Genomic DNA, 14,213 nt, shown 5'->3' on the forward strand with positions numbered 1-14,213 from the left:
AAGGCGTGGGTTATATAAATACCTGAGTGGTATGCACCAGGGGCAGAGGGACGTCTAGGAACCACATTTGAAGGTTGTGCTTGAATCGCCTGCAGCACATCCAGATAGCACCTGTGCCGATCAATGCCCTCTCTCTCGAGTCATTCCCTCTGCACCTTTTTCAGCGAGTGCGACAGCCATATGGCAGCTATTTCTGTCCCTGATTTGATATGTCATGAAGCATTAACTTTAATTGGCCTGGTACGCATCTTTTCATGCCTTCTTAGTTGGCATGCACTCTTGACAGCTTGATTTTAAAAGCTCAGCCAGCACCCGACCCTTTTTTAAATAAGGCTCTAGATATCCTAAACATGCGCTTGACAGGTAAATCACAGGTCCCAAACAAACTAAATCGGAAAAATAAAAGGAGATCAAGAAGAAAAGGAGCCTTTTGTTCCCTGAAATTAAATTAGAAACAACCCACCTTGCGGTCAGTTATTTCTAGGGCACAATCCTTTTCTGTTGGGCTGCTGTCAAAGAGGTTCCACCATCTTGGCGATTCTGTTCCACGTGGGACAACAGACTACGTATTAACCAGACTCAGTCTGCAAGGAGTTAAAAAAAGCAGGTGGTTTTGATTTATTCTTCGCTGAGGGAACGGAGCTGCTCCTAACACTGGGAATCTTCCCCAGACTGAGCTCAGCACTCCTCGCGCATGAATGTCAGAAACTCTAAAGAGAAATCACGAAAGGTCAACGTATGTTAATGCGGATGACACCTCGCTGCTTTAGTGAGCATAAAGGTTAATGAACTTATGGACATCTAAACAGCAGGAGAACTGTGTGAGGACATCTGCTAATAAGCAGTATGCTGTCCAGTACCCTGTGTGGAGAGCAGCACTCTGAAGGTTCTAAAGAACAGAGGAGGAGAGAAAACTCAGTGGTCCCCCTTTACCACCACTCCCCCAGAACATCCTGCATGGTACAGCTCTCCTCAAAAAGAAAGCAATGAGAAAATCGCTGAAGTGGCTTGCTAAGGAAAGTGCTCTTATTGGGGTTCCTCTCAAGTTCATAAAGCGTATTAAAAATAAATCCCCCCCCCCAAAGCTGTGCATTCTGGCCATATTCTCTCCACACCTGTGGTATGGGCATAAATCTCAGCTTGACTGTCTGTGCCAGGTCTCGCGCGCACTGCATGAGATCAAGCGAATGTGGATATGCTGGTATCTGCTCCAGTTTGCATTTGGCAGAGTGTCAGTTTCATACGATCTCAAGTGCATGGCTACTCTTCTTCTCCCGACTTTAAATTTAAACAACTCAATGCACCGTTTCAAGTAACTACTCTCACTTCAGGGAACCTCATGGTCATGGTGCCAGACGAAGCACGTGGCATTCAATGACATATCTGGAACATACACCAGCATTAGGCCTAAGCATTCAGAAGTGTTATGGAAGCAACTTAAAATCCACATACTGAAGGAAACAAACTGCACTGATCTCTAAAGTAACTAGCTGGATCAAAAGTGATCTGCCTTCCCACCACATATACCCATTTATAAAGGATTTCCTTTAGGCTGTCCTGCTTAACGCCCACAATCCTGCTGCTTTTATTCACAACACTGAGACCACCAAACCAGGCTAGAATACTAAAGGTAAGTGTGCTTTCAATGGACCATGTCTAAAAGGCTGAAGCATGGACTGACTGGAATTCAGCCATCTTGATTTACATAAGAATAACATACACTGCTGACATTTCTCAAAAACATTTGTTTCTACCAAAGCTACGTCTCCACTCTCTTCCTCTTCTCTCTCACTCCACTGACCATATAATAATTAGCGCATTAACTGTATGTTTTGCTCAACTGCCAAATCCGCAGGCTTCTGCATATCCAAGTCCAAAAAGAAAGTTGTCAGCAGCCCCTTTGAGATGAGCTCAAATGAACACACATCAGACTCAGCCAGTTTGATGAGTCTGCGATAGCTGTGTCACCAGAGTGTTTTATGAGAAGACTTGTCAGGACTAATATTCCTACAGGCATCCATAGCCAGTGTGCGTAGAACTGGGGAAATTACTGATTTCTACAGCGATAATATTAACCTTAACGTACACCATGAAATCCCATAGATTGAGCTCTATTTTTCAAAACGCAAGTGATCAGATGATTAAATCTGGGTTTAAAATTACGTTGATACACAATTTCCTGCCCATTATATGATTGTATTGAAATAGCTGCATTTCATTTTTTTTGGCGACTTAGTTTTGACACATTAAAAGCCCCTTGAAAAGGATGTTAACACCGGGCGTCTCAGAAGGAATACAACCCATGAAGCAATATAAGAAACACACCAATGTGTCGACCACAGAACAGCTAGCTGGTGTCGACTTTAGCTGAGCAATCACTTTTTTACGTTGAGGAAGAAAAGCCATAGAGACCACCTGCTCTTACAAATAACTGGAGCAAGTTAAAAAAAAACTACTTGCGTTTCTTCCATTTGCAACACAAAAAACAGGTTTCCACGCTATGAAGTCTGTTGCCACTGGGCAAAGCAATGCTGAGGGTGTATGGCATTAGACATGCATTTGATGTTGTCAAGTCAGGACATTTTGAGCTGTTGATGGTATTTAGATTCAAATGACTCAACCTCAGATACTCTCATTCGGCTTCCGTGTCATCTCGGCTCCAGAGGGATCAAACCAAGTCAAGAAGCTGCCAGTGTTTCAGTATTTTCCTCTTTTCAAAAAAACTCAATCTAATTTCAATGTACAGTACTTAAGGCAAGATTATGATACAGTAGGCACCGCCTTCTGTTAAATTACTCACATAAAAGCTGACCTATATTTTACACTCTCTCGGGTCTTAAGTCACGAATAACTTACCAGCAAAAGTGTTTCAACATTTGGAGTGCTTTCTCTGGAAAAAAAAAAGACTGGAGGGTGAGGGGGGGAGGCATTTGGTTAAAGATTCAGATCACTGACTCTAAAGTCTTAAATGGTTTCCTGGAATTGAGACAAAAATATTTAAGATTACCGAGCTGCTCAGTATTAACTCCAAATCTTCAATGTAATACCACGTTAAAAAGACAGACTACCGCATTTAATTACGCGTTTTCCTGGAGGTTGTGGGCTTGCGAAACTGAAGAAAATCCCTTTTGTGAATTTCAACATGGGGTGTACGTTCTCAATGGAAGACGGAACAGTTTGTGTGCAGGAGCAAAATGCCTTCCCCGTTCTTAGACTGTTTGATTTTAACAGGAAAGAAAAAACAAACAGCACCGTCCTGCATTGAGATCAGGCCATTTTCTAAATCCCCTGCTCTGCAAGCTCCTGCAAATGTGAGCTCTAAATTATCAAGTCAATTCCACCCATATCATGCCATAAATCCGAACAAATATATTAGCAGGCATTTGTTATATTTGGTTACTAACAGAGGCCTCACAGGCATGTCGCCGTTATTGTTCCATTCACGAACAAAGATCCTGATGACTTCAGCAGGTCTGAAATGAAAGCTTTAGCCATGACACTTTACCATAGAAACTCTCATCTATCAGGAATGTTATTTTTAAATGAATGGGGAGGGGGGTATTTTCAAATACACGCAACAAAAGGTGTCAGAAATCAAGCTGTCAGACACGGAAATTGCTTTGTTGTAGAGCAGGAGAGGAGAGAATTACACTGCACTGTTTTAACTTCACAGGAGAATCAGGCATCAGATAATATACAGTGGAAGAATAACTAATGAGCCTCTGACACTTCTTTAATTAAAGGTGGGGGAAAACAGCCTACCTAAAATAGTGTTGGATGACATGGTTTCAATACTCTTTTTATAGAAAGACCTGAATGCACGAAGAAAACTACAGTTCTGCTAAGATGAACTAACATCTGAGAATTAGAGAAATAGACAAAAGGAAAGTCTTCATCTGACTAATGAGCACAGCTGAATAGTTTTTAGACCATAGTCAGCATTTTACAGATAAACATACCATACAATCTTTGCCACAGTCTTCTTGGAATTTTATTGGTTAGACATTTCTTCTAATTTTGTTTCGCTGGTTCTAGCTGGGAACATGGAAACATTTGTGCTCATTTCCCTCTGCAGTGCCGGGAGGTTAGGTTTAAAAACCAGCAAAGTGCTGTATTACTTGTCCTGGTCTGGCTTCGCCTGCAGCTACATCATTACAAACATTAATACAGGAGTCAAGAGACAGTATCACTGGTGTACTATGACCTTACCCAACTCTCATGCAATTATCCTAATGACCAGCCCAAACGGCGCTCTGTAATTTACAGAATATAGCAGAGCTCCGAGAGGAGGGGGGGGGGGGGGGGGACAGGAAAAGCACATGGAAATGAAACTGAATCTTGACTGGAATAACAATTTCAGACCTTTCAGATGTCACTTGGCAGACGTGTTAACACCTAATAAAAATACCTCCCAGACATAATGCTTTTGAGAAAACGAAGACTGAAAGGTGCCAAAGTAAGTTCTTTTTTCTTCACAGGCTAGATGAAGAAAGGAGCAGGCAGTGCTACAGTGAACCCAAGCAGTCATAAGAATATGTTTAAACCCATATGTTTTATCTCTAACAGCAGCTTTATTAAACAGTCACAGCATGCATACTTCTAAAAAGATATTTAGAAGCAGCTGCTCAGAATGTGCAAATATTTAACAAACAGTTACACTGCCACTGTAACTGTGCTTCCCCATCATCCAGGTGGAGCTGCACACTGGTGGTGGTGGAGGGGAGTCCCCATTACCTGTAAAGCGCTTTGAGTGGAGTGTCCAGAAAAGTGCTATATAAGTGTAAGCAATTATTATTATTATTAACTGCACACACCCTTAAGACAAGCTTGTTCCTAAGTTTTGGAGATGTGCTGTGACTTGGCACCCAACTGGGCAAACACAGACTGGGAGAGAATTTATGGCAGACGGCACCAAACTGAACTTCCCAGCGAGAGAGGAATTCTGGGAACCTGTGAGACGGATACAGGAAGACAGTTCAAGCAGAACCCAACCCAATCAGAACACACCCAGCCATTTGTTGGAAGGTAGCTCAATAGGAAAGTCTCTCACAAAAGCGCAAAAAAGAAATTCAGGCGTCTGTCCATCAGAACGTACTTTTTTAGTCCCGATTTTTCCATAAAACGTCCCCTGACAAAATCAGAGTGCTGCTCAAATCATCTTAAAAAATAGTTTCCCCTCAAGACAGAATTCCTTTAACATGCAATTCCCATCCATGCTCAGGTGTGTAAATATAAGACACTCATATTACATGAGCTTGATTAAAAAAAACAGGAGGAGATAGCTCATTAGCTGCAATGCTGAGGGAGGGGTCAGACATTCAAAAGACTACTCATTCTGCCTATTGCGGATACAAAGTCAACCTTAGCAACCACAGACAACCGTTTCACCATCATTAGTGTTCATCAAGACAGCTGACTCTGACCAGAGAAATACATTTGTAAGTGGATGTGTTAAGAGCATGCAGTATTTATGAATTATGGGAATGAATATTAATTCACTCCTGGCATTTCACAGGGTCTGTAGTGGCAAACCTTGGTGTTCCATTCACAAACTCACCACCCTGCCTTTTTCCTACCACCCTCAGTGTTATGAAAGGGCAAGAGCTAAGGTCATTCCCACAGCGACTGACCGCTGGAATGTGATGCTTCTTAAAACGTACCATAAACTTGCTAAACAGAGGTAAGAGTTTGAAAGAGGCACGGAGATCAAATCGCTGGCAGAGTGAAGTAGCTGGCTCTTGTGACAGAGCCAGAGTAAATCTGAGGCATCATAAATCACCAGGAAGTAACACTCCCATGAAATGTGGCCATACTTGCTTTTCCCAAGCCCTAATATTTCACATAGCTGTACTGCTGTCCTGCCAAGGGGATGGGGAGAGATTACTTTCTACAGCCACTTTGCCAAGAATTACGACTACGCGGAAAATGAATTCCTTTCAAAACCTTCAGATGTCCAAAAATGCTGCACAGGGCTCATGTGCCCTGTAAAAAAAAAAAAAAAAAAAAGACTTGACACCAGCAATAGCTCTGCAAGTGTATTCTACCCAGGAGGCTGGGCATATACATTAGCCTCTCCTGCATCACAGAGAGCTCATCCGATGACAGAAGGCAACAGAACCCTGTGCAGATACACGACAAGGATCGCATTTAAACTTGTGGGGAGGAATAGCTTTTTTTTTTAAAAGGATCTGAACAGGTGTGGTAATTTGTATTATTTCCCAGTGTATTCATTGTCAGCTTATTGCAATTATGCTGCCGAGTGACAAATTAGCATTGCAATTAAAAACAGTTTTGCATTTCATTAGGCCCTGGGAAAAAAAAAACGTACAAATGTGGGAAGAATCACTCTTGCATCTTCCAGGCAAAGATTTTTGCTTTGATTTTCTTCCTGATAGAAGCTCGTGCAGCTGTTCGCCTCTAACATTCACCCGTGTTTCAGTACAAGGGATGAATAGGGCATTCTAACAAGGCTTCCACTAACACTAAAGCTTTTCAGCCCTTCCTTACATCAAAGATGGAATCCCACATTTATAGTGCAGCAGCTCTGTTGATACAGAACATATCAACTTGATGCCTGCTATACACATGCAGACCACCTTGCAACAGGGAACTTCAAAAATCAGCTCATGTTGGGAGGGGGTTAACATTGTCCTTGTCTGTAGGGAGCCAGACAGAAAAGCAAATCCAAACGGAAGGGTTTAAGTTTCAGGCTTATTTTTCCCGTTAGCTCTGCACAAACGTTTGCACTCAGCTCGGATGTGGGATCGACTGTTTCAGGCCAGTTTGGCCTCTTCTGATCGCAGGTAAACACCAAGCACCCTGGCAGCAAACATTTCAGGACCGTTAGTGGAGAGGAACACCTGGCCTACTGATGTTCACGCGCATCAGCCACCAGCCAAATCCCACAGCTGTGGTGAAATCGGCCTCAGTCCCTTGATATTCAAGCTCTGAGTTGGCAAATGAACTAAGAGGACACAGATGCTACACAGCACAAGGCCCTGTACCTTGAAACTCCTCAGCAGAGCTAAACATAGGTGGTGACGATCCGGTAATCTCCAGCCATGGAATGAACAAAGGAATTCCTCGAGAAACACCAGCTCAGGATCTCCAAAACACAAGGATCGTACCCTTTTCTGTTTCCATTAAACCAAACTTGAATAGCGGCCACTGTACAATATCTTAATGGTTTAAGCAAAGCTAGCTCAAGATAAATGGCTAAAAGTATACAGTAATGCAGAATTTTAAGGTATTGCAGTAAAGTGATTTTCGGCTGCAGCAAAAATTGTGAAATATACGCTTTGAAACAGCAGATGACTGAATGCCAGGCACACTAGACACTATTGCACACAATCACATCTCTAAATGTCCCAGGCCTTAACAACTGGGGTGACTTCCACCAGAAATTCCACCAAGTGTTGGACTGTGCATCCACAAGTACACTCAGTGACAGCTCTGGGCTGCTCGCAGTAATATGTGAATGTTTTGAAACTGAGGCTCAAGAGCTTCATAATCCAACCTCTCCATAAACCACCAAAAAAGGGATTGGTATCTTGAAGGAAAGGGCCATGGACTTTCATTCTTGCCTTGGGACTACAGGTCATGTTAAGACTTTGATTAGGTCTGCAAGAGATCTACTTCATTTCTGCAACAGATTGGGAGAAAATTGCTTCGATTGAATTAAGCAGGAATTTCAAGGAAGCCAGACTGGACAAGCACTCCAACTCTTAAGAACAGCATCACTTATCTTTTAATGACCAAGCGGTCAGCAACTCAGCTCAACATCTCATCTGAAAGATGGTCCTATAGCACATAGCCCCTGGTCACCATGCTGGGGTGGAGGTTCTTAGGGAAGAACTTCCCCCAGTGGTAAACCAATGCCAATGACTGTAGCCGTTTGGAATTCCTTGAAAGTCTCTTGTCCCAGGACAGTGCAGTCCTGCAAAGCTTTGAGATCTGATAAGTTAAGGCTACAAGGTGGAAATGCTGCTGTCAAAGCAGAGTGCAAGTAAAATGAATTAATCCTGTAAATCAAGGATTTACAGGATTGTCCAATCCTCGTCCCAGAGGGCAGATGTGCAGGTTTTCTAGGTCTCATCAAAGCAGATAGAGAAATATTGAGTCATTACAATCCAATAAGAAAAAGCAATGATCAAAAAAAGGTTTCCCTGTCACCAAAGTAATGCTTTCATGTTAACACTACCATATAAAAGCTCTGTGTGCACAAGGCCTCACAGTTTATGAAATCAAATAGTTTCCGGTTTCTCTGAATGGTTTTCTTTCAGGACAAAGAACAGCAAATGATTAGACAGGAACATTTTCCTGCATATCACAACATATGCAAGTTGAGTTGAATAGGTTTAGTCCCCTAAAATCCAGGCAAAACTAAGCCTTCTAAACAGCAGAATGCTAAATCTGTCTAAATCCATTTGTACAATTTTGAAGTATTCGCTAGATTAACTGAAAACTCAAATTGTAAAATAATACATTAATTCTGTAAGCTATTTTTTCTAATGTATTAAGCTGTTTTTGCTGTAAAAAGGTTCAAACAAATTTAAACAAAGTCGCCGCTCAAATGCCAAAAAGAAATCTGTACAAACTGTGAAATCAAAAACCCTTGTGCAGGAGTTCCATGAACCTGCCACAGGCACATTTCTGAGAACACCACCACATTTCCACAGACTAGCAGAGACTCAAAACCTATTAAAATAGATTCCAATCTAAAATCTATTGGAAAGATCCATGGCTCGTGGTGGCCTGTCTTAGCATGACCGTCAGGGAGTTTAACAATTCAGACTCATTGGCCATAAAATTACAAAGGTTTCTTGAATGATTCATCTCTCTCATAGAGGTTTGCATGATGGTTAAATCAAATTTCCAGTGATACAGGCAGATGAATAATGAGCTCATGAATAGCACAGCTCTTAACGAACTATAGTAGATCAGGTCTCAGGATACACATCACTGCCAGACCTGTTTCTTCTACAACCAAACGGCATAGCCACCTCGCTCACACTCAATAGTCAAGCCATTTAGCTCAGCTACTCACACCCTGCCCGACCCCCCCAGGTCCCAGAGCTGAAAAACTGTAGAACAGCAAACTAGATGTGCCACAGATTCAATTTCCATTGTTTTAGCAGAAAGATTTCAATAAGTTCAGATGGATTCCACCAAGAAAGAGACCTAAAGATTTCTGGCACATCTTTTCACTTTCTACCCCCCCACTTTAATAATAATAATAATAATTGCTTACACTTATATAGCGCTTTTCTGGACACTCCACTCAAAGCGCTTTACAGGTAATGGGGACTCCCCTCCACCACCACCAATGTGCAGCCCCACCTGGATGATGCAACGGCAGCCATAGTGCGCCAGAACGCTCACCACACATCAGCTATCAGTGGGGAGGAGAGCAGAGTAATGAAGCCAATTCATAGAGGGAGATTATTAGGAGGCCATGATTAGTAAGGGCCAATTGGAAATTTGGCCAGGACACCAGGGTTACACCCCTACTCTTTTCGAGAAGCGCCCTGGGATTTTTAATGACCACAGAGAGTCAGGACCTCGGTTTTACGTCTCATCCGAAGGACGGTGCCTGCTTACAATATAGTGTCCCCGTCACTATACTGGGGCATTAGGACCCACATGGACCGCAGGGTGAGCACCCCCACTAACACCTCTTCCAGCAGCAGCCTTAGTTTTTCCCAGGAGGTCTCCCATCCAGGTACTGACCAGGCTCACACCTGCTTAGCTTCAGTGGGTTGCCAGTTGTGAGTTGCAGGGTGATATGGCTGCTGGCATAAAAAAAGTTTGAAAAGTTCACGCCGGGTCACCAACTCCAGTTGGTGGAAATGAGGGTGCACGGACGTGGTCCTCCATCCTGCTGGCCTGTCGACCCATCTTTCTCCTTTTGATACGCTGGGACCTTCACCACACACGTCAGGGCAGTTGGTGCACCAGGAGAGTGGCACATCCCCAAAGACCACCGCTGCAGCTTGCAGGCTCCCAGGAAGCCGCAGTATCTGACTAATTCCCGAGCCGCCCCATTGGTGGTCTGCTAACTTCACGCTCCAGCTGGGTAATCAGTCTGTGTGTGGCATGGCCCAGATTCGAACCCGCGACATCTGGAGTTCTAAAAGCTGAAGTGGCACATTTTGTAAATTGCCCTTGTTTAAATGAATACGTCGACACACCTACTGCAAATTTTGATTTAATCTGGTCGTGAGATGGAATCTTGTTTCTTTTCACTCTGCAGTTTTTGCAGCTGCACCGCATTGGGCGATAACGGAGCTTTTATCTCTCTGAACAGGCAGAGCCTCGGCTTTTCCTGGTCACAAATCCATAACAGCCGAGAGATACAGATTAGAGGTACTAATTTGTTAACAGCCAAAGACTGGCGCGGGTAGTACAGACGTGATCAAATATTTGGATTTCCCAAGCAAAAGCTGGGAAATTAAAAAAAGGATCAGCTGTTTTCACGATTTTAGCTGCAGTCCTCTCCCCCCCCCCAAAAAAAAAGTAGAACTCCTCTAGCTCCGAGGATGGCAGATTTTAAAATGATGCTTTTTATCCTCAAAAAAGAAGGTCAAGACTGCATTGGGGAATTTAATGAGACACTTCTTCCCTCCTGATCAGACTAAAATGGTGTTCTCTTTGAAAGCCAACCCGTTCCTGCTTGCAGCACGCAAATGGAAAACAAGAACCCAGACGATCCCTCTGAAAAGGCTATGAGACACCTGTGGTTTAGCATTCAAGAACACTTGGTGGATTTCTGCAACACCTGGTCTCCATTTGGGCTCAGGCTATTTACTATTAATTACAGAAAGCTGACACGTCAGGGTGTTGGAAATGCAATGCTGCCCTGGAATGTCAAAACAGAGAATGATGAATTGTACGCTGCAGACAAACACAGGCACTCTTATTTATTTTACCATTTTTAAAACCTTGGACGTGCAGTTCTCCCGGCAAAGCACGGATCGGACTATGAAGGAGGGAAAAAAGCACATGGGAGCACATTTTTATCCAAGTAATACAAGAATGTCAGCGCAGAGATAAAACTTGACATTTCCCTTTTAATGGTCCCTTATAAACAACCCTTTTATACACAGGCAGCAAATGTAATGGACAATTTTATTATTCACTGCAGGGTTCCTGAGCTACGTACAAAGGAGGGAAATGGCACAAGATACAGTAATCATTGATTGCTGAAAGATGTCAGACAAAAGAGGCTGAACAAAACTGGGCTTGCCTCCCTATGGTATGCACCAAGCCACTGCACAAAAATGACCCCTCGAGACTCAAAATACAGAGGAGGACGGGGAAAGAAAATCGTGCCACCTTTCAAGAGCACAAGAACGTCATCTGGTTCTTTCTTCTTTTAAAGACTGCATTTGCAGCTATTAACAATAGCCCCGAATGAGGCAACATAAAAGGCCTCTCGCTCCGTAAGGGGAAAAGTCAACTCGTGTTCTCATCCTTCACATCCCCAAGGGTCTTCCCAATACCTAAAGAAAACTAGACAGGCTGTCCCAAACAGTACAAACACAAAAACCACATGGCTTAGGGATTCTGAATAGCAGCTTAATCATACCATGGACAAGCTAAGAAAAAAAGCCTATTGCTTTCTTTTAGCACTTATTTTCTTTTGGGCAGTCAAATCAGAAGAATGAACCAGAGCCATAAATTCAGAATGATGCTGTTCAAATATCAATAAGTCAATGAAAGAAGTTGAGACGCGGGGGGGGCAGATGTGTATGCAGGCATCTCAAGGGTGTGTGGGGAGGGGCATCTGTGCTTGCCCCTGTCCATCAGCACCAGTAATCCTGTAAAAGGCCAATAAAATACAAGCACTAAACTTGAGCTTTTGGACCGCCTGCCTGTAAACGGATCAATAGATAGTTCAAACAAAAGCAGCTCAGCAAAACAGACCCGATTACTCCTCCATATCACTGCATGTTTCCTGGCAGGTTAACTGGTTAGTATCCCTTCTGATGCTGATAGGAGATATTTTTCCCATCATTTTCTTGACATGTATGAGTCAACAAAGCGGGGATTTATTTTTGAAGATACAGAGGCACTTTCTTCTGCGTATAGAACACCTATGAGCCCACAATTCACCACCAATCTTGATAGATCTTCAACAAGTGGAAACCGCCAGCTCGGCCAACAGTCAAATTGGGAGTAAACGGCACCCTGACACAGAAGGTGAAGGGGACTGGAAGATTAAAGAAAATTCAGACATGCAAAGTTCACAGGTTCTAGGTTATCAACGATGAGACGTGTTAAACAGGGCACCAAAAAAAAAAAGATCTCCAGACCTCCTTCTCACTGTTAAAATTCTAAGCATTACATCAACGGGAGAAAAATCTGAGCTGCAACTGGAGAAAGGATTTCAAATTTCCCCAATTGCACAGTGAGTGTATTTGCTCATAGGACAAGGGAACACGAGAGAACAAATGAAATGTAGAATAAACCTGTTCATTCTTTCCAACATGAACTGGGAAGGGCTGGAGCTGAGGTGTCATCCAGTCTTGGCAGAGCAACCAGAGATGCCCGAATGCCGGAGTCAAGTGCAGTTAAACCCGGACCGGACCCATACCCCCCCCAGCTCGCCATGGCTCACACAAGGGCTCAAGTGTCAGCTGGAGCACAGACAACTGGCACTAGCTGGGCGGGCAGGCCTGGCGAACGCCCAGTAAAAACTGAGCAAGATGTTGCAAAGGAAAAATCAAAGATCCCCCACCCGGCTCTGCCCCCACTCAAACCCAGACAACAGACCCTACTCCCACCCCACAGGAGGGCCACAGGTGGCTGGCAGTACTGTCTGCACTGGAACCAGTGATTCTCAGGTGGCAGGGCTCATCCCAGTCTCTCTGGGTACATCCATGCACCAGTTCAGCATGAAAAGATCCATCCAATCCTTTTGGCAGAGAATTCCCAATGCACATCACCCCATTTGAACCCCGTTATTGCATGCAGTAAAAACGGATTCAAGATCTGCAGAACCTCTAATCTGGTTTATGGATGACATCTGTACTGTATAAAGTCACCCTTATCATCTCTTGCCTTGAGGGAAATTTTCAACATCCCCTTGCCTCAATGACAGAGCGGCAAAGTCAAGATTAAAAATTCAATGACACCGATGTATTCCTTCTATTCCCTGAACGCGCCATCCATTCTTCCAGTTTAGAATTTTTCCACTTTTCCACAGATGCTGCCAATTCAATAAAATGATGTGGTGTCATAAAGAGTTCTGCTTTGAAGGCAAATGCTACTCACTCACAGCTTGATATGACTGCCTCACTTCTCCAGCGATCATACCTACATCTGTGTTATATTTGTGGGATGACCCATCAACTCATTCTATTTACTATGCCAAACACCACTCGTAATCCCACACAGGGTGAAAAAACAAAGATCTGAAATGTGAGGCACGCTTGAAAAGAATTTTCCATGTGGTTTATGAGAAAAGGTTATTTGCACTTTGTGTCTTGAGAACCTCATTACACTTTCCAAAGTATCTTGTCCCCCACCGCACCAACAGTGACATACCCGCCCCACAGAAACACAACCTATCATAATTTCTGGATCTGTAATGGGCCTGTGAGGCCTTGATCCTCCAGGATGAGACGCTTGCAAAACCTCTTTGCCGTTATACTCCTTCCCAGGGCTTGTCTGAAATGCACAACGTGAAATGATTGATTTTCACCTTTCTAAATAGGTCAGGTGCTCGCTCGGCTGTCTGCTAGGGAACATCAATCTGAATGCCTACAGCAATTCCAGCTTTTTTGCATAAAAAAAGGACTGAAAAACAAACGTAAAACAATCTAAGAGGGGGAAAAAAACCTTCCTGCTATTTTCAATAGACAATAACATTCAAGAACAAATGCTTAAACATTAGGGGGGGGGAATCTCAGCCTGGCGACTATAAAAACAATAACCTCCTGTGCTTCTAATGGCTTTAGCTATCTAAAGTGAGGGAAAAGCAGTCCTAAGTTCATGGCAGGGATCTGTCTTTCATGTATCACTTGATCTCTTGAGTTAGCATTACTGTGTGAAGTGGCTGCCCTTTGGCTCCGGGGAACTGATTGGGCCAGACAGTCCCACCAGCTCTGCAAAAGCTATTCCCAGTGTTGCTTCGCCAGCAGCCCCCCTGCACCCAGCGGCGCGGTGTGAGCCGCTGCATGCACCGCCGGCCGTCACAGAGCGCAGACCTG

The 14,213-nt window shown here is 43.6% G+C and overlaps 1 protein-coding gene across 4 annotated transcripts in view; it reads right to left on the bottom strand.

The window, feature by feature from the left end:
- fam222ba (family with sequence similarity 222 member Ba) overlaps positions 1-14,213 on the bottom strand; it is a 38,895-nt gene that overhangs the window by 11,432 nt on the left and 13,250 nt on the right. Inside the window, exon 2 of one of the 4 annotated variants that reach the window (XM_088616175.1) lies at positions 464-584. The exons of the other annotated variants lie outside the window; for them this stretch is intronic. The gene's annotated coding sequence lies outside the window, so the exon portion shown is untranslated. The remainder of the gene's footprint in view (positions 1-463; positions 585-14,213) is intronic. 4 annotated transcript variants of the gene reach the window in all.

Source organism: Lepisosteus platostomus, chromosome 22 (assembly GCF_059453375.1).
Source record: "Lepisosteus platostomus isolate fLepPlt1 chromosome 22, fLepPlt1.hap1, whole genome shotgun sequence".
Lineage (NCBI taxonomy): Eukaryota > Metazoa > Chordata > Actinopteri > Semionotiformes > Lepisosteidae > Lepisosteus > Lepisosteus platostomus.